At 45.2% G+C, this 19,051-nt stretch overlaps 1 long non-coding RNA gene across 1 annotated transcript in view; it reads left to right on the top strand.

The window, feature by feature from the left end:
- Positions 1 to 19,051, top strand: part of LOC135966448 (uncharacterized) — a 67,917-nt gene that overhangs the window by 11,103 nt on the left and 37,763 nt on the right. The window contains exons 2-3 of the long non-coding RNA XR_010579768.1: positions 2,906 to 2,967; positions 5,287 to 5,397. This is a non-coding gene — a long non-coding RNA (uncharacterized lncRNA). The remainder of the gene's footprint in view (positions 1 to 2,905; positions 2,968 to 5,286; positions 5,398 to 19,051) is intronic.

The raw sequence follows: 19,051 nt of genomic DNA, 5'->3' as shown, positions 1-19,051 counted from the left end.
GGCAGCCTGGAGACGATGGGCAGCACTGATGGTAGGGAGGCAAATGGAATTCAACATTGCTCCATGTACCCAATGTTTGTTAAGAATGTATTTGTGGCTAGGTAATATCCTAGGTGATGGGATACAGCACAAACAAGACAGACACCATCTTTGCCCTCAGGGAGCTTACAGTTTCCAGAGAATTTAGATATTGATGAACCTGATGGGTCATTATATTTCTGGGTCTGCAGAGAGAGTCGTAGAGTTTGGGGAATAACTGAACCAATGGGAACAAGGATTAAGTAGGAGCAGGGGTTGGTATTAACTAGTCCCAGCTATCTAGAGTAGAGGCCTGTAGGACAGAGTCCAAAAAATAACTTTACAATCCATTTTAGGTTCTGTGATTCAGTATTGCCCTAAGGAAGGCAAAATGCGTTTGAATGTTTGCCAGATTCAATGATTACAGGAAAGTCCTTGTCCCCCATATCTGCCAGGAGCATTTAGCACAATGGACCACGGCCTCCTTCTTGCCCATTCTTCTCTCTTGATCTTGGAGACACCTCCACATCTGTCTCTCACTTTACTGGCAGTTTCTTCTTCATCTCCTTTGTTGGCTCCTTCTCAACTGCCCAACCCATAAATGTTGGAATGTCCAGGTCTTTGTCCTGGGCTCTTGTCACTCCTAATTGCTGTCCTCCAGTGGCCTCATCCAGTCTAAGGTTTATGCCAGTGACATCCAACCTGTTCCTCCAGTGCTGACCCCTTCCCAAAACACCAGGCCTTCCCCCTTACTTAACAGGCACCACAGACTTGAATGTCCAGCTCCCAAACCTGCTCCTCTCTGAGTTTCTTGTATTTCAGTTCATTCAGTTACTGGACCAAGATCTAGGGGTTATCCTAATTCCTCTCTCTCCTTTGACTCCCACATCCAATTCATCCTAAGTCCTGTCACTTCTTCCTCCAAAACTTCTTTAACCTCTTAATCTCCATTGCTATAAACCTGGCTCAGCCTGCATTATCATAGGAGCTTCCTAACTGATTCAACTCTTCCACGTCTTCCCCTTAATAACCGCTCTCTGCCCATCAGCCAGAGGGATCCATTTAAACATTAATCAGATATGTTACTCTCCTATTGTAAAAGTGATAATAGCCTGCTCAGTGCATTTAGCATAAAGTCCAAATTCTTTATGTTGGCTTAAACGCCCTACCTGTTCTCTCCATTCCCTCCCCGCATCCCCTTCTCACTGTGCTTTAGGCACAGTCTTCTTTCTGTTTTTTCAGACACCATAGTCCAACCTTGAGGCCTTGGCATTTGCAATTCCCTCTGCTTGGAGTGCTCTTCTCCAATTTTTACATGGCCCACTCTACACTGACATTCAGATCTGTCTAAACGTTCCTTCAGTGTGGCTTCCCTGGCCACCAGACCAGTAATGCACGGTTATTCCTTATCATATAATCTTTTAAATGGTCTGTATGTTGCTTACTAATGTTGATATTATTATTATTTACATACTTATTTATTTATTTGTGGTTTGTCTTCATCCTTTAGAATGTAAACTCTAGGAGAGCAGAGATATTATATTCACAGAGCCTGGAACAATCCTGGTTATATATATGGCAGGATTCCAGTCAATCTGTGAAATAAAGTATCTGAATGCCCAAAGGCTAGTATTACACCAACCTGTCATGTGTAAGTGTATCAGTCAGGTATTGCTGTGTAGCAAGTCACTCCAAAACTCAGTAACTGAAAACAATAGGCATTTATTATTGCTCACCAGCCTATGGGTCAGTTCTACTGACTTGGGCCAGGTTTGGCTGGTTTTGGCTTGGCTTGTTCCTGCATCTGTGGTCAGCAGGCAGGATGGCTGAGGGCTGCTTGGTCTAGGAAGACTTAACTCATAGGTCAGGCAGCTGTTTGACAAATAGTGATGGTGACAGGATGACTGGGCCATATGTCTCTGTCATCCAGTAGTGTGAGCTTGTTTGCAGGGTAATCATGGGGTCTGAGAGAGAGAGGGCAGAAGTGCCCAAAACCTGTTGAGGCTGAGGCTCAGAACTGGCACATCATCGCTTATGCCGTATTCTGTTGGTCAAAGTGAGTTCCAAGTCAGGCTTAGATGTAAGGGATGGGGAAATAAACTCCACTTACTGATGGGTGCAAATGCAAAGTCACATTGCAAAGGTGTGGCCTCAGGAGGGGGCAAAGGGCTGAGGGTATTTTTGCAATTAATCAACCATATTAAGGATGGCAATAAAAGTGGTAACTTTTCATTGCCACATTCTCCTTCCCAGACCAAGGCATAAAGGGCATGTACAGGCCCAGAAGTACCTTTTCCTCCACAGGAAAAGGGCTGGCCACAAGATGCAGTGTGTTCTCGGTTGCACAGCTGTGATGACTGGGGAATCGGGGGACCTGGTCCCTGCATGCACCACTGCTGGAGAACTGTGTGGACTCATCTGTGGCCAATGAAAGCCACAGAATCCCCAGTCCTTCCTCATACCCACCCACTCACAAGGAGCCAGCACATAACTGAACATACGTATGTGTGAGTGCAGGGTGGGGCCTAACACAGGTGCTAATGCCCCTGTTGAACACCCCCCCCAGAGAAGGAAGCAAACACCAGGCCTTCTTTTAGCACCAGATGGCTCCCATTTTGCAAGTATCTGGTAGAAAACAAGGATAAATCAAAGTTCCAAAGTTCTCTCCCTTCCTCTCCCTCCTGCCAACCTCTCTGTCTCTCATTCTTAGAATTGGGGTCTCACTCTATTGCCCAGGCTGGAGTGAGGTGGCACTATCACAGCTCACTGCAACCTCAATCTCCCCCGGGCTCAGGTGATCCTTCCACCTCAGCCTCCCGAGTAGCTGGGACTACAGGTGTGCACCACTACACCCACTTAATTTTTTATCTGTCTCATCTTTGAGTAGAACTCAAGTGACTCAGAATGAAAAGACCTTGGCACAGACCTGTTAAGGAAACTCCTTATAAAGTGAAGAAAACAACATGCTCAGCCATGTCCTTGCCTTCTGTGCACAGTAGTACATTCACTGCCTGAGAATTCAAGGCTAAAACAAAAAGAGGAGCTTTTTTTCCAACAGATAAGTACTTACCTTTTTCAAAAAAAATGTGTAAGCTGTCCTGAGTGTTTAACAGTTATTCGCACAGCTTTCCAAAGACTCACAGCATTTAAAAGCTAACCCTCTGGAGATTCAACAGCTTCTTCCAGGTCCCACCACAGTGGAAAAGAACTCTGGATGTCCTGGCTTGCTGTCCAGCTCTTCTCTCTTCCCTTCCAGCTGCCAGTTCAGCTTTAAGAAGTTCATTCTCCACACTCAGATGCAGGCAAATGCATTCAACTTGAGCATATTGATTTCAGGCAGGTGAGAGTGGATGTAGCAATTCAGCCTGAAAATATTTAGATCAGTTAAGTGTCCTTTAGAATCACTTGAACTCAATGTTTCCTTTCCCCAACCATTTTGCTCTACAACCTACCTCCCCAGCATAAAATATTCAAATTCTTTCTAAATTTCATGTACTGAAAAAATACTTCTAGGCCCTAGCTACATGATACCTCCACTGGGAGTCCTGTCCTTTCCATGCCCTGAGAAAACCGGATCTAAAGCAGATTTAAATGACTCAGCAGTAGGACTCGGGTCTCTGTCTCTGCCTGCTTACTTGGGGAGTGCTCTAGCCTTTGAGGCTCTCTTGCACTCCAACATAAGAACAAAATCATCGATGGCTCCATTCCCCAGCACTTCAGACTTTTCTTCCCACAGACACATTCCTGAGGACACCAGTCATGGGTAAAGAACTCCACTGGGGTCAGCGTTGGATCCCGCTAGGCAGTTTAGGACTTGTAAGTAGAGTAGTATGGGCTTGGTGTTCTCAGAGCCTCTCACTCATGATTCATGGCTCTCTACCCCAAGCATCGGAACTTGCCCAACTTCACCACAGAAGGAAACAGCCTGTAAGCTTGGAGGGCCAGGGAGGAAACCGGAGGCATGTGTGGGAGGATTAGACACATGAAAAGATATTTACAGTAAGGTTCGCTTGTCATCCTATCGAACTGGGGGTGCATAGAGTACAATAAGACCTCGTGTGAGTACGTCAGATGACAAGGCTCAGGTTGGATGGGTGTGTAGAGTAAAGGCTTTGCATCACCTTTGCCAGGGTGAGGGAAGGCTATGGATAGCACAGGGGACCTTGATGATGGGGTGAGGGAGCCCATGTGGATGTAGTGGTCACCAACTGCTTCCCAGTTCTCCACATGGGAGAAAGAGCCCTTCTCTGTAATCATGGAAGCTCAAGTTCTTGATGGTTCAGAGGTTAGGGACCTCTGATTATTAGGGCAGAGCAGAATAGCAGGGCTGGCCCTGGTAGATCAGACATCTCGTGACACCCTTTAAAAGGGACTAGAATATTCGGAACTCCAGTGTAACTAAATGCTCCTCAAGCTTTACCAGCAAGTGAGCGAGGTCCCATTGTATTTGGTACTCACATCCCCACCAATTCTGTAAAAGTTTGCCAAGTTTCCCCTCCATCTCCTGCACCCTTTCACCAAAAGATATTCCTAAGAGTTCCCAAGAGGCATCTAACATAGGCCTGCATGTCAGCCCAGTCTCCTGGGCTGAGCTTCTGCACTGTTGCCTTGATGGCTGAACCTGATCTCTGTCGCAGCACCCACCACTCTTTCTCAAGCCTTGACACCTTGGCAGGCTTTGGCAAAAAGAGGAGAGCTGTTCTTCCTCGGCATTATGTTCGCTTAGCAGGGGTCCCACAGCAGGGTTGCTTGGACCCCAGAGTATCACAGGGCTTAATAAGACCAGCCCTTTCATCTCACACGCTCTATCCTTTCTCTCACTGGTGCACACATGTCAGGCGTCTGAGTAGGGAGTGCTCAGATATTTGCACCAGCTTGAGTCAGAAACCCGACTTCCCAGGTCTGTTACCGAGCCTGGTCCACACTTCAGGGTCTTTTCCTCACGGTCTGGTCTTTTTCAGGTGCCTACCTTTCCTCCCTGCAAACTGCCTTGAGTTGCCTCCCCTTCTCCCTTCCTTCCGGGTCTGTCAGAAGCATCTTGTCTGTGTACATATTTGAACCCCATCAGTACACAGAAATCATGTATTTCCTTGAGGGCCCCTCAGACCCCAGGTACAAACATTGAAGTAAGTAACAGCAGGGATGGGGGTTCTGCCTCGCTTCACCTGCCAGCCATGTGCAGACCTTGTTTCAGTCCAACTGAGACTTTAGCGAATGCTTCATTCTGGTTTCTGAATGGCTTCTCAGCGTTTGTCGCTGTGTTCACAGGGCCACCGGGGTTGGCTGAGTCAGAATACCAGCCACGTGGCATGTCTCATGGGGCAAGAGCTGTGCGCCCATGGGAGCCCAGAGGAGGAGCACACTGAGGACCAACACCAGGTAGGACTTGCCCAAACGGGAGTCTAAAGAAGATGGCCAAAAGAGGGTTGCAAATCTAGTAGTTTAGACGTGGTGCCAAGATAAGGTCAGATTCTGAGCATGTTTAGATCAAGTAAATGGTGTTTGAGGGTGGCTGTCCTAACCACCTGCAGTTGTTCACTACTCGCCTATATAGGCCAGATTGTGTCTGCCAGGGAGATGGACCAGGCTGGCTTGAAGGACCAGGGCAGATTACATGCCCCAGACAGGTGTTATACAGTGGTTAAAGCTCCTGCTTGTGTTTAAAGGATTATTTATAAAATGTAAAAAGACCCAAAGACTTTAATTCCTTTGTAATGCTGGGATTAAAATCTCAACTAACAAGGGTCTAACTAGATGGGAAATGGGAAATCTCCTATGGAAATTTGGTTCTTTTGAATTCAAGCTGCATACACAGTAGATTATTTTCCCCCTATAAAATGAAAGTGTATGGCAATCTGGGTATTCTCTTACTGAAGATAGTAGTAAACTAAATATTTCTTAGTGAGAGGATTGCTTTATATTCTGCTTTTTCTGCTGGTGTTCACTAGGGCTTCTAATACAAATGCAGTATCACCCTCAGCTCTTTTTATAACACCTGTTGCGTGCGATGATGTGGGTGCTTAGGGGAACAGGATAGGGGATCTCTTGTATTTCGGGGGATGCAGGCATGAGTGGGTGACCCAAGATCAAATAATGAGCTGAAGTTCATTATCTCTGTTTCCAGCTCTGCAGATGAACAATATCATCACAACTAACCAATTGATCAATTATTCATTCAGTCATTAAATGAGAAGCTACTATGTACCCATCCCTTTCCTTGGCCTTCTGGACAATTAGACATGATGCCTGTCTTCAAATTGCTCACACACCAGTTGGAGACACAAAAGTTACATGCAGTAAGCAACAATCCCTAAATGCTCAACAGCTCACCAAGCCTGAATGGAGAGGAAGAGACCTTGGTGTGGCCTGGAATGAAAGAGCAGCTTTAGGAAGGAGTGGCATAAAAGAGAGAACTTAATCCAGCAGTTTTTCTTCCTCTACACCCAGATGGTATTACATGTGTTACTGGCCAGTGTTGGGTACCAATGGCACTGATGTGGTCACTAAGGGGCCCTTGGTACCAGGGCTGGGAAAAGGGTGGGGAAAGCAAGACCTCTAGGCCCTTCAGGAATGAGCACCTCCCTAGATAATGTGCCTAGGCTGTCCCTCCCTGGCCTTCACCTCGTCCCAGTATGCTTTCTCTGCCTCTCTCTGTTTCATTCTCTGGCTCCATCTTTTTATTAGTGTTATTTTTTCTCCCTCCTGGTTGTTTTTCTCCATTCTTTCTCTTCTTTCTTTTTTTTTTTTTTCTTTTCCTTTTTACCAGTCTACTTCTAATACTTTTCTAGTGCCCCTCCATGATCCATTCCAGATGTTGCTGGATTCTTATGTAGACTGATGCTAGAGGTCATGGGGTGGATGTAAACAATGTCTGCAACCTGCCTTAGCATTGTTATTTTTAATCCTGTGATAACAATAGTACTGATACATATTACAAGTCATGTCTTTGGATGTAGTTTCTGAGAAAGTCCAAGTTGTTTTTACAAAAGAACACCCATGTAAAGGAATGAGACGATCTAAGTTACATGAAGACATTAACTGCAACAAAATGAGGTTAATACATTTGAATTCTTAGCCAACTAATGCTTCTAAACATCTTCCCTTCAGAGCATAATCTCCTTGCTCATCTTATTCTCCACAGACCCCTCTCCACTGGAACTCTAGCACCTAGAATAGAGTTGGATATACATGAGGTGCTTAATACATATTTGTCAAATTGAATATCCAGTTTTAGGAGTTTAAAGAGGGTTTTCAAATGGGGACAAGCCAAGACACAAATCATCTCAGGAATGAGATGAAACTGTTTGGCCAATTAGAGATGAAGTTCACAATGGAAACTATGACATGACTGAACATCCTCAAGCCCTGAAGTAATAATTAGCACATAAAGTTGGTCTGTTATGGACTTCGTGTTGTGCTCCCTGCAAAATTGGTATAACCCCCAATGTGATGGCATTGGGAGGTGGAGCCTTTGGGAAGTCACTAGGTCACAAGGTTGGGGCCTCATGAATGGGATTAGTGCCCTCGTATGAATGATCAGGAGAGAACTTGCTTTTTCCTTTTTCTGTTCTCTACTTTGTGAGGATACAGAGAGAAGACAGCTGTCTGCAAACCAGAAAGAGGGTCCTCACTGCACTTCATATCTGCTAATGGATCCTTGCTCTTGAACCTCCCAACCTGCAGAATCGCGAGAAATAAGCGTTGTGTAATCCACCCAGTCTAGAGTAATTTGTTCTAGCAGACCAAGCTGACTAAGATATGGTCTCATCACGTAACCACTTTTAACCTTAGTCTTTCTATCTGTAAAGTAATTGGGTTAGAGAAATCATTCTAGAAGATGTTTCTGCTTTAAAAAAATTCTATTTCCTTTCCAATGTGAAGTTTGGGTGGTCCCATTGTAAATGACTCCATTTGATTTTGATTTTGAATTTATTGTCTTTCTTCCCACTTTCATCTCAGGTACTTAGGTCAGGTATGTGCTTTTGATCACAGCCTCAGAAAATAGAACAGTGTGTGGCATTGGGACGTGGGTCCTTTGCTTAGGAGCTTTGAAAACAGAAGCAATTTTCTTGTCCACATGTTCACAGTTTAAGTCTAAGTTCTTTAAGTTTTAGTCTGTATTACTATTGGTTTCAAACATTTAATGTATGGATTATTCCTTTGGTTCCTGCATTCCTGCTTTCATAGGCATATTGACTTGTTAAATAATGAAAATTAGCTGAACCGTGGCCTAAGAATCAGAGTCTTCAAGGGCTAAAAGAAAAATGTACTTTGGTCACATCCCCACCCTGCTTTCTTCTGGGACCCTCGGGGTAAGGTAGCTGGTATTTGGTTGACATGGTCCAGGTATTGAATAGATGTCCATGCTTTCCTTTTCTTCAAGAATGAGGAAGCTGCCTTCAGATGCCAAAGTGGGATTCTATATAAATAGCTGGGCTATCACATCTGAGCAACCTTGGAGGAACAGTGTTCACCCTGCCTTTAGTTTTCTGCTGATGTTATTCAACATTCTTTACCAAATTTGGTCTCTTTCTTCCTCTCCATTTTGGCAGGTGCATTGGCTTTCTTTTCTAATCTAGGAATGGTGAATAGCAATGGTGGCTGCAAACACCAGAGAGGAGTCAGCGGAGGGGGTAGGGGTGGTTGCGGAGGCTATTCTTTGACAAGGAATAAAACAGAAGCCTAACTGGGAGGCCATCAATGCGCCCTCTGAGTGTGAGCAGCAGACGATTGCTTCAGATGATCTGGGAAGACAGTCACCTTTTAGAGCGGGAGTTGCAAACTGGCAGACCAACAGTGAAATTTAGCCACAAACGTAATCGTTTAGCCAGAAAAGTGTTTGGAATATATTTTACAAAGGTCCACAGGTCTTACCACCCCCAGTGTCTTGTTCTGGATGTGACACACACTCATACATATTGCCTGTCCCTTTGTGGGGAGTTTTCTTTTACAATCTAGAGTCTGATCTCAGGTAAAACTTCTTCTCCCACCAAAAGAAGATCCACACCAACTCATCATCAGCTCACTTTTTCTCCATCTTTAGTTTAGGCCATATCAAAAACGTTGATAACCATGTCCGTAGACAGTAACTGCAAAAATTGCAAAAATTGCAAAAATTAATATCCAGATTCACTATTAGAAATTGGCTGACTCCATGTTTAAGAGCCTCTCGTTCAACTTTTCTCTGCCATGCTAGACACGTGACAAGCCAAACTCTCTCTGTGTCAGTCTTCACTGTGCTGAGCTCTGTGGGAAGCCTCTGGGAGCTCAGTGTGCAAAGGAGATAAGCCAGGAGCATGATGCTTGTTTAATGGTTCTCTCTGCAGTGTCCGTGTATTCTTAGCTCCTTTTTTCTTGCCCATTTCCTTGGCCTTTTATCATAAATTCCCTGTGTTGTTTCTATACCACTCTTGGCAGAATTGCCCACTGTATTCCTTCATTAGCTTGGTTTTATAAGGGAAAGGACGCTAGGTGTCTTAGTCTGTTTGGGCTGCTATAAAAATACCCTAGACTGTGTCATTTATAAACAGAAATTTCTTGCTCACAGAATTTTCTTGCTTCTGGAGGCTGGGAAGCCCAAGATCAAAACACCAACACATTTGGTGTCTGGTAAGGTCTCATTCTCTACTTCATAGATGGCACCTTCTTGTTGTGTCCTCACATGGCAAAAGGGGCAAACAAGCTCCCTCAGGCTTCTTTTACAAAGTTACTTAATACCACTCATAAAGGTGGAGCCCTTGTGACCTAATTATCTCCTAAGAGTCTCCACCTCTTAACACTACTGAACGGAGGATTAGTTTTTAACATATGAATTTTGGAGGGACACGAACATTCAGCCCACAGTACCAGTACCAGGGTACTATTTGATATTTTCTCTCTGCCAGCATTTTGATATTCATATATACTGGAGCAACACTTTTTTTTTTTTTTTTTTTTTTTTTTTGAGACAGAGTCTCTCTCTGTCACCCAGGCTGGAGTGCAGTGGTGCAATCTTGGCTCACTGCAACCTCCGCCTCGCAGGTTCAAGTGATTCTTCTGCCTCGGCCTCCTGAGTAGCTAGGATTACAGGCACGTACCACCACACTGTGCCCAGTTAATTTGTTGTATATTTAGTAGAGATGAGGTTTCACCATGTTGGCCAGGCTGGTCTTGAACTCCTAGCCTCAAGTGATCTGCCCACCTCGGCCTCCCAAAGTGCTGGGATCACAGGCATGAGCCACCTCACCCGACCGAGCATCACATTTTAATAATTTCATGTAGCACCCTTTGGCCAAGCAGCTGTTCTCTCTTTCTGGCCCCCAGTTCATCACTTTACAGAATTCCATGGTGTCGAATGTCTCTGATGTCAGAGATTTGCCTACCCCAAAGAGCGTTTTCTGCTCTTCATTTCCGTGTAAGAATCCAGGAACCCCTAACACTTGGAAGGTTAAAGGGAAGGCCATTTGATTATCTCTAGGATAGCACAGAAGTGAGTCCTACTGGGTGGACTGGGTAGGGGGTTGGGTTTTAAGACCTGTTCCGTCTTTTCTAGCTTTTTTTCAATTTTATTTTAATGCAATAAGTTCCCTGGGAAGTCTTCTCAGGGTCAACATTGTTGAGGGAATAAGTAAAGCAGGACTGAGCAGAGGGAGATGTTGGACTGCAGTGCAACATGGCATTTTTTGTTTGTTTGTTTTGTTTTGTTTTTTACCCCATGTCTTACAGGGGTACTCTGGAGCTGGAATGGATTTTCAGAGATGTCCTGAATCAGGGCAAGGGGCTAGGTCTTTATAACCCACACACACCAGTAAGTCAATGCAGGATTCCCTCAGGAAAGGGGTGTGACTTCAATCATATTTCAGTTCTTAGATTCTGCACATGTGTTAAAGGATGTGTTTGACCATTTGTATAAAGCAATCTGCATATATATCCAAAATCCTCAGAATCTGATGCCTCACTAAGTTATTCCACAATTATTGCCTTGAAAATATTGTCTGTGAATGATGTGGGTAACCACAATGATTAGTAACAGAGTATTTGCTTCAGCTAGAAGGAAGGGACAAAGAACAACATAGCATGCCAGGAGGCAAGAGTGGATACCACAGAGGATGACCGAGGGGATGTGTATGGAGAAGGAGACCTCACCCTCCAATGAACCTCTCAGAATGGAACCTGCTCAATGCCTGCCTTGGGCATGAAGCAAGCCTTGTTTTATCTTTAGCTTCTGCTAGAGGAGTCTGATTATTTTCCCAGCTTACCTTTTCCAGTATCTCAGACTGTTCACTCCGGGTACCTCACTTGAGGATTTGACCTTTTCTCCTTCTTTGTGATGGTTGTTTTGAGTTTACAAGGAATCAAATATTTTGTGAGCATCCTGGGGTTTGACTGCTCAGGGAGGAGCCAGAGACAGCACAAAGCCAGTTTCCCACTTTTCAGGCTCACTGAGTGATTTGCAGAATGGAGGGGGCTTCTAACACATGGAGTGTGAATTGTGTGCATAAGCAACTTGAAACCCAGGCAACCTTCAGCTCAGGGTTTCCTGTGAATCAGCTGGGTTTTCTGGCATAGCAGTGAGCAAATGGCATTAATGAGGTAGGCATAAGATGATGCCAAAGGGGCTCGTCCATTCAATAGGAGTTGGGCATAGCAGTGGTGGAGAAACAATAAACGAGGGGGCTGTTTTATGCCCTTCCCCTCCTTTTTTTTTTCACAGTAGCAACGTTTTGGCTGATTAAAGTACTTTTCATGGTTCCGGGAGGGAAATGCCTTTTGTACTACACACTAGAACGTCAGTTCTCATTACGGAACCCTGGCTGTTCAAATGCTATCTGAATCTCCCCAAGGCCTCCTTGGGGAGGCTGTAGGCAGAAATTTCAAGGAGCTTATGCCAATTATTTTCTTTCTATCTACATATTGATGGCTCACCCACAGTAATCATGTGAGTCAGGTGCTATGAACACAGTTTCCTTTAGTTCATTCATGACTTTTAAGACAGATATCTAAGTTTTTTTTTTTAAACACTTTTTCCCCCTTAGCCTCTGCAACTGCCGTTTGTGTTGTCTACTTGAGAATTACATGGCAGATCAGGGGAAGAAGTGACCGAGAGTTTTTGGGGGGATGGGGAGGAGAGATAATTATTTGGGCATTATTTATGCTAATACCTGAGTTAGTCAAGGACATATAACATAAACATAATCTGAGGCCTCAGTGGTGGGAGCAGGTGTCAAACTCTGGACTGCATTGATTAAAAAGTCTATAATTTAGGGTACTTTTGTTGTAAGTTACAGATTTTACTGTGGCAACTCACAAGGGAAAAGAGGAGTTAATTGAAGTCATTTAGCAAAAGCCAACGCTGAAAATCAAGTATCAGAAAGTACTGGAACTAGAGAATTTAAGTAGCAGGAAGTAATAGTCTCTTTAGGGAAGTACCAGTGTTTCACGTCATCTTCAATTTCTTTCCTTTTCCTGTTCAAGGTTAAAATTCCTATGCAAATCTGACTGACCCAGCTTGGGCCTCATTCCAACCTCTTGGCTAGATAAGAGTGCGGAGCCTTAACTGATGGTGCCTTTGACTGCTTGCCACAAGGGAAGATCCAAAGTGTGGCAGACAGTGACCAGGTTCTAGACAGGCAAAATCAGCAGATGTCCATTCGCAAGCTGAAAGAGCTCCGGGTGCCCTAGAAAGGGACATCGATGCCCCAAGCTTACACTGTTCCTTGTTGTTAGTGCAGAGTGGCAGGACAGCCTCTCCTCCCTTTCCCCGGTGCTCCGGGATGGACTCCATGTTGCCTCTTTTGGAAGAAAGATGAATTACAGTTATCCTTCTTGGTAAAGTGATCACAAAAACCAATCCAGTTTAGCAGATTCAATTTCAATTTGAGAGGAGAGGCTAGGGAACAGGGTTGGCAAAGACTCTATCTCCCCAGGCTTCGGAGATTTGTCTTGAGCGGCTGTGAATGCTGAAAGGGAAGGTGATGATTCTCTAAAACCCTTGTTCTCGGGTCCTCTGATGGCAGCCATTCCTTCAACTGCTCAGATAGGCTCCTATCAAGTCCTAGCAGGCCTCATGTGTATTATTTATTTGATTTTTAAGAAATGGTGCCATTTACTTTTAAGGAGCCTCTGGGAATGAGCATAATTAAGCATAGATTAAAATGTCTGAAAGACTAAAAACCACCATAGCGATACAGTGAAACGAATACAAGAAGCTTAAAAACAGCCTCACATTGTCATTCCATCACAGCATCCCAATTAAGAATGATACCTAAAGATCAAGCCTTACTGGAGATGATCAAACTGAGATTTCAGCTTTTGGATTGTACTGTGATTCTAATGATTTGGAAAGATTAACATGGGACATAGTTCATCTGCACCATCAATGGAGGCACAAAGGGCATCAGTCAGATTTGAAGGAGGAGCAGATGAAGGAGGAAAGAAAGAAGAGAAAGGAAGAGGAGGAGAGGAGGAAGAGAAGAAGTAGCGGGTGGAAAAAGAGGAGGAGAAGGACCCACTGAAACTCCTAAAAAAAACACTGCAGGGGATTCTGGTGCCCACCAATGTCTAGGCTTTTGCTACAAGCCAAGTAATGTTCTGGGTAAGACAAACAAACTGTCAAGTGTGGAGACATTAAACAAACAATTAAGATATTTATATCGAGTGATAACTTCTATGAAGGAAATTGTGTCTAGGACAGAGTTGCTGGGTGGCTACTCAAAGTTGGGTGCTCAGGGGACTTCTCTCTGACAAGATGAAGTCAGTGGAGAGAAGAAAGCAGCCTTGGGAAGATGGGGGAGGAATTTTCCAGTAGAAGGAGGAGTGATTGCAGGGTCCAGGAAATGAGGCAGGATGACGTCCAGGTTGGCCTTTCCTGGAGCATGTGGGGAGAGGAGCAGGAGATAAGTCAGTCAGGTGAGTAGCAGTGGGGTAGGCAGGGCCAACACTGAGAAGATGAAGTCATTTCACACCCTTTCTGGGGGCCTGCTTTTAGGTAACTCTATCAGTTAGGTGCTTTGGGCTGGAAGTAATAGAAAATCCTAACTGGTGGTAGACTAACCATATAAATTAATCTTTTAAAATCTAACAATAAGTTTGGAAGTCAGCAGTTCCAGGGTTGGTGGAGCAGCTCAATGACATCAAGTTCCTGGGACTTTTCACATTTTTATCCTTAATATCTCAGAGGTGATTTCCCTCATAATTTCGAGAAAGATGCTTCAACTCTAAACTCTGTGTCCTCATGTGGCAGTGGGCCAAACAGAAAAGAGGATGCAAAAAGCATGTTCCTTGTAGAGCTCTTTCCTTTTATCCAAGAGGAAAATCATCCCCTGCTGTCCCCCAGCAGATTTCCTCTAAACACTTCTCTGCACAGACTGACTATGTGCGCACCCCAGACTGGGAGGGTCTAAGGAGGGGTGATCTCAGGGAAGGCCCTATCTGTGCCCAGCATGGGCAGCTGTCCACAGGGGTTATTGAGAAATGTTTGCCCACATTATCTTAGGAAACTCATGGAGTAACTGAAGTAGGGAGGATGTTCTGGAGGCGGCTGTTGTTTCGGGTTCGTGTGGAGGAATAGGGCCAGAGTGGTCTTGGCTGGGGTTTGCTGGAGTGGGAGGAGGGGCTGCTGGCATGCTGTGGAGGACACAGCCCACCAAGCTGTTCTTGGAGTGTAAGATGGAGCAGAGGGGAGGGTGAGCTGAGGGTAACAGGTGCAGGCTCTGGAGACACCCCATGGGTGCAGGGCCACTCATTAGCCTTGCGCTGTCCTGGGCTTCATCATCTATAAAATGGGAGTGACAGTAGTGCCTGTTTCAAAGGGTCTTTTGACAAATACACATTTTATACATGTAAAAGCACACAGAGCAGTGGTGGCATAAAGCAACCAGTCAATAAAGACTGGCTATTATTTTATTGTTCTTCTGCACCATCCACCTCTTCCCATGTCAGATTATCCCAGTTTTGTTGCAGATTTTACACTTTCTTTACAGATCACAAAGAATCTTCATGTGTGCCAATTCACTGGCCACTTGGTCTCTCTACCCTCTTGATGATGTCTGTGGTCATAGCATGAGAAATCCCTTGGTGCTACCAGACCCATCGTGGGTAGAAGTCTCACAGGAGCCTTTGTGAAGGCCCAGCCCTGTTCCTTTCAAGGGACAGCTCACCCAAGGGGAGTGTTTTGAGAGTTTGGATGAGAGTGGGCTTGGAGGTGCCTCGGTTAGAACCGGGAAGTGCAGCAGCAGTTTCTTTGAAGCTCACGAGGTCGGGGTGTTCTTGGCATTGCCTCAGTTTCTTCTCACTGTGCCTGGGGGGCTAGGGAGAGGGTAGAGGTGATGAGAGGAGAAGCACAACCTTTTGATTTCTTTCCTTGCTGCTGAGCAGCTTTCACTCCCTCCGGAGGCTGGGCATCTGTGGGAGAGCTGGACTGTTTTATAGCAAGGATTTTTTCCCCCTTCTCTTTTTTTCTTTTCCCATCAACACTTGTCAGGGATTCAAGGCAAAAAGCCTGGCAAAGGCCTGGGCTTCTGCACCAGCGCAGGCAAAAGATGGGTCTAAACAGGGAACAGAGCGAGGCATTGTTCCAACGCTGCAGAGTGGGGAAAGTAGGTCAGGGAAGAAAATGCAGGTTTGACAGAGCTGGGAATTGAACTTGTCACCTCAGAGCTCATTGGTGTAGAAAGTGAACAGCCAGCAAGGGACCAGGGAGGAACTGAAGTCTGCTGCCCGGGCAGGGGCAGACACACGCTGTGAAAAGCCGCCTGCATGACGGTCACTGCCCACTTCGCATCATGGCCGAGCTGCCATCTTCCCCCTCCCCCTACCCCATACCCTGGGAAACTACACCAAGTGATCATTCTAGACAGCAAGAGCAGCTGAGGCTCTCTCCGGAGAGAATGCCAGGCGGCAGCTTCCCAGCCACCAGCTGCATTTGCAGGACTGGGATTTGAGACAACCGCCCCCCGCCCCCCCGCCCCGAGAGAGGAGGCTCTAATTACAATCAACATCACCTTCTAGGAAACTTCTTGCGCGAATGGCTACCAGCAGAGAAAAGCTTTCTCCTCATCACCCTCCTGGTTAGTACCGTGGCTAGGGGTGCCAGACGTACCCGAGGCTTGGTAACTCTCCCACTTTCTCTGAGTCCAGGCACTGAGCGATTTTGAACGAAGAGTGCTTTTTTCAATGCTAAGGAAGTTTCAGACTGGAAGCAGCTCCAAAGTCTTTGCTCTGATAGAGGCCTCCTCCTCCCTGCAGGTCTCAAACATGCTTCAGTAACAAGAGACTTTGAATTGGTGATTTCAGGCCTGCCTGCCACACCTTGGCCACCAAGAAGTGAAAGTTTATTAGACACTTGAATCTGAAAGACATGCATAGCCACAGACTGCAAACTTCTGTGCCTACCACTTCTCCCTGGACTTTATTCTGTAATTAGTGACTTGTTTCCCCTCTTTGTGAAATGGGGATAGCATTGGGAATAACACCACTTCTTTGTAATGGAAAGATTATCTGACTGGATGCAAAGACTCAAACTCCGTTTCTGCTTAGTTCACTTACCAAAATTTGTCACCTCTAGATTCCTCAGCTATAAAATGAGGACAGGGTGTCCTATAGAGCAGAGTTGTAAGAATTCAACCACAGATAAATGAGTTTGATACGTGGAAGCACTTTTCCCAGGCCTGGCACCTACAGGAAGCTGAATCCAATCCAGGAAGCTACTCCCTTCCTTCCTCGTTGATAATGCTGAAAGAATTTCTGGCGGGAGTATTGGGAATAGATATACTAAGGGCTGGCTCTAAACAAACAAGCAAACAAACAAAGGGAGCAGAGAATAGGATCTGTCTGGTCACCTTGTCTTGCACATGTGGCTATTTAAATAAAAATTAAAAGTCAATAAAATTAAAAATGCAGATTCTCGGTCATGTAGCTAAAAGTTAATCATTCAATGGCCACATGTGAGTAGTGGCTATCATATTGGACAACACAGAGACAGGCCATTTCCATCATTCCAGAAAGTTCTGTGGGACAGTGCTGAGAGCATTCTTACAGAAATGAGCCTTGCCCTACCTATGAGAACAAGCTTCTTAAAGCAAAACCCAGATTTCCTTTCACCTCGGAGTGCATTGTCTTCTTTTAAAGACATCACCTTTAAGACACACAGTATTTATTTCATAGCCTGACCAAGAAAACCATACTACGTACCCAGGCGTGTTCATATCCCCCTTTCAGCTGGTCTTGTACATGCGTCTTCTGACCACCTTCTACTCCCCCTGCCAAGTGGGTCGGAGGAAGACCCTACGAATACAATGTGGGCGCAAATTGGGCTTTCCTATTTCATAGACCTTGCTCCCCTGGATGGCTTTATGCCTAACATAAAGGGAGAAAGATACCACCACATTCTGTAATTGTATTGTGGAATATGAGGCGACTTTAAAACAGAGAAGAGCGCCTACTCTGCCGGCCTTCTAAGAGCTGGGTCAGAAAAGAGTTTTTATTTTCTTGGTGCAATGAAGGAGGCAGTTTTTATTATTGGGGGTAATAGAAGGAAATTGGGAAAAAGACTTTTTAAAGAAAAATTAGTGTTGTGAGAAGGAAAAGAGGGATATTTCCAAAATCCCAAGTCACCTTAGCCTCTGGCCGGCAATATTAGTGAAAGGACATCCGTGATCATTTTACACGGGTGTGGCTAAAGCCCCAAGCACCGGTCACTGTGGGCTTCCACATGACACCCCTTCCTGCGGGCAGTGAGCTCACACTTATTCAATCGCTCTCACTTTCCGTGATTCAAATAGAGCAGAAGTTTCCAGGAGGGATTAAAATGCACACCTGAATGACTCCAGCCCACTCCAGCCCAGAGAGAAGCAAAGTCGGTGTGATGGGGGCGGGGAGGCATGAAATAAGTCAAGGTTAATTCAGCATGTGAGGAAAAGTTTGAATTATTCATTTTCTGACCCTGTACCAGGTACTTTTTACTGCGGTCTGTTATAGTCTCTTTGGAAGCAGAGTAGTCACACATATGTCTCAGCCATCTTTTAAATACATGCTTTGTCTTTTAGTTTTAAGCAAAGGGGTTGCGAACATAGGACTCTGGTGCCAACAGCAGTCTGGGAGATGCCTTTTAGGAGCACCCAAATGTGGCACAGCTGAGAGGAGGGAGGGAGCAGCCACTTAGCACTTCCATCCCATTTGGGCTAAGTGATTGGGCAGGAGGAGAGGAGAGATTAAAAGCAAGAAGTGAGAAAAGCATCTAAGGGTTTGGAGGAGGGCAGGAAGGAGGAGGAAGTTTCATAGAAGAGGCGTGATTTGGTTTCCTGAAGTCATCAGAGCTCTTTCTTTGTCTTTAAATGACATTTCCAATTGGAAATTCATCTAACAAGAGAAAAAGAGACAAAGCTCTATTGATTTAAAGAGGCAGGGAACATCATAGAAAGACTCTAGTACCTATTAAGAGAAATCAGAACCGTGGACCTTGACTAGGTTGTTCTTGTATGTTAGAGGCTATTTCTCACCTCTCATCCCACTGTGAAGTGAGTATCACAAAATATGCCAAGCAGTTTCTGGATCTCAGGCTGCTTTGGCTGGCATTTTATTTAGCTTGTGACATTCTTGGCTGTTCTTATTCTGGTGGGCATCAACACTGCCCAAATCTGCTGGATTGAAATTCATGTTCAGAATACTCCTTTGTTCTAATAACTATTCCATGGCCATCATCCCTGACCAGGTGGAAATAGTGGAGTGTGTATATTCCAGTGCTGCCTCTCTGCATTTGTGAGGGTGGAAGCCTCACAAAGAGTTGTGGCCATGTTTACAGCAGGCTGCCATGCAAGGCTAGTGGTAAACCTTTCAGATGCAGGAACTGAGACGTATCCGTGCAGAAAATGTGCTTGGTGGTTCTAGAATGTAAGCTTATGTTTCTGGTTGAACCTAACTCAGAAACCATGTAAAGTAGAGGTCACAGCCGGGTGCGGTGGCTCATGCCTGTAATCCCAGCACTTTGGGAGGCAAAGATGGGCGGATCACGAGGTCAGGAGATCGAGACCATCCTGGCCAACACGGTGAAACCCTG

This window comes from Macaca fascicularis, chromosome 12 (assembly GCF_037993035.2).
Source record: "Macaca fascicularis isolate 582-1 chromosome 12, T2T-MFA8v1.1".
Classification (NCBI taxonomy): Eukaryota; Metazoa; Chordata; class Mammalia; order Primates; family Cercopithecidae; genus Macaca; species Macaca fascicularis.
This window is presented reverse-complemented; position numbering and strand designations above follow the sequence as displayed.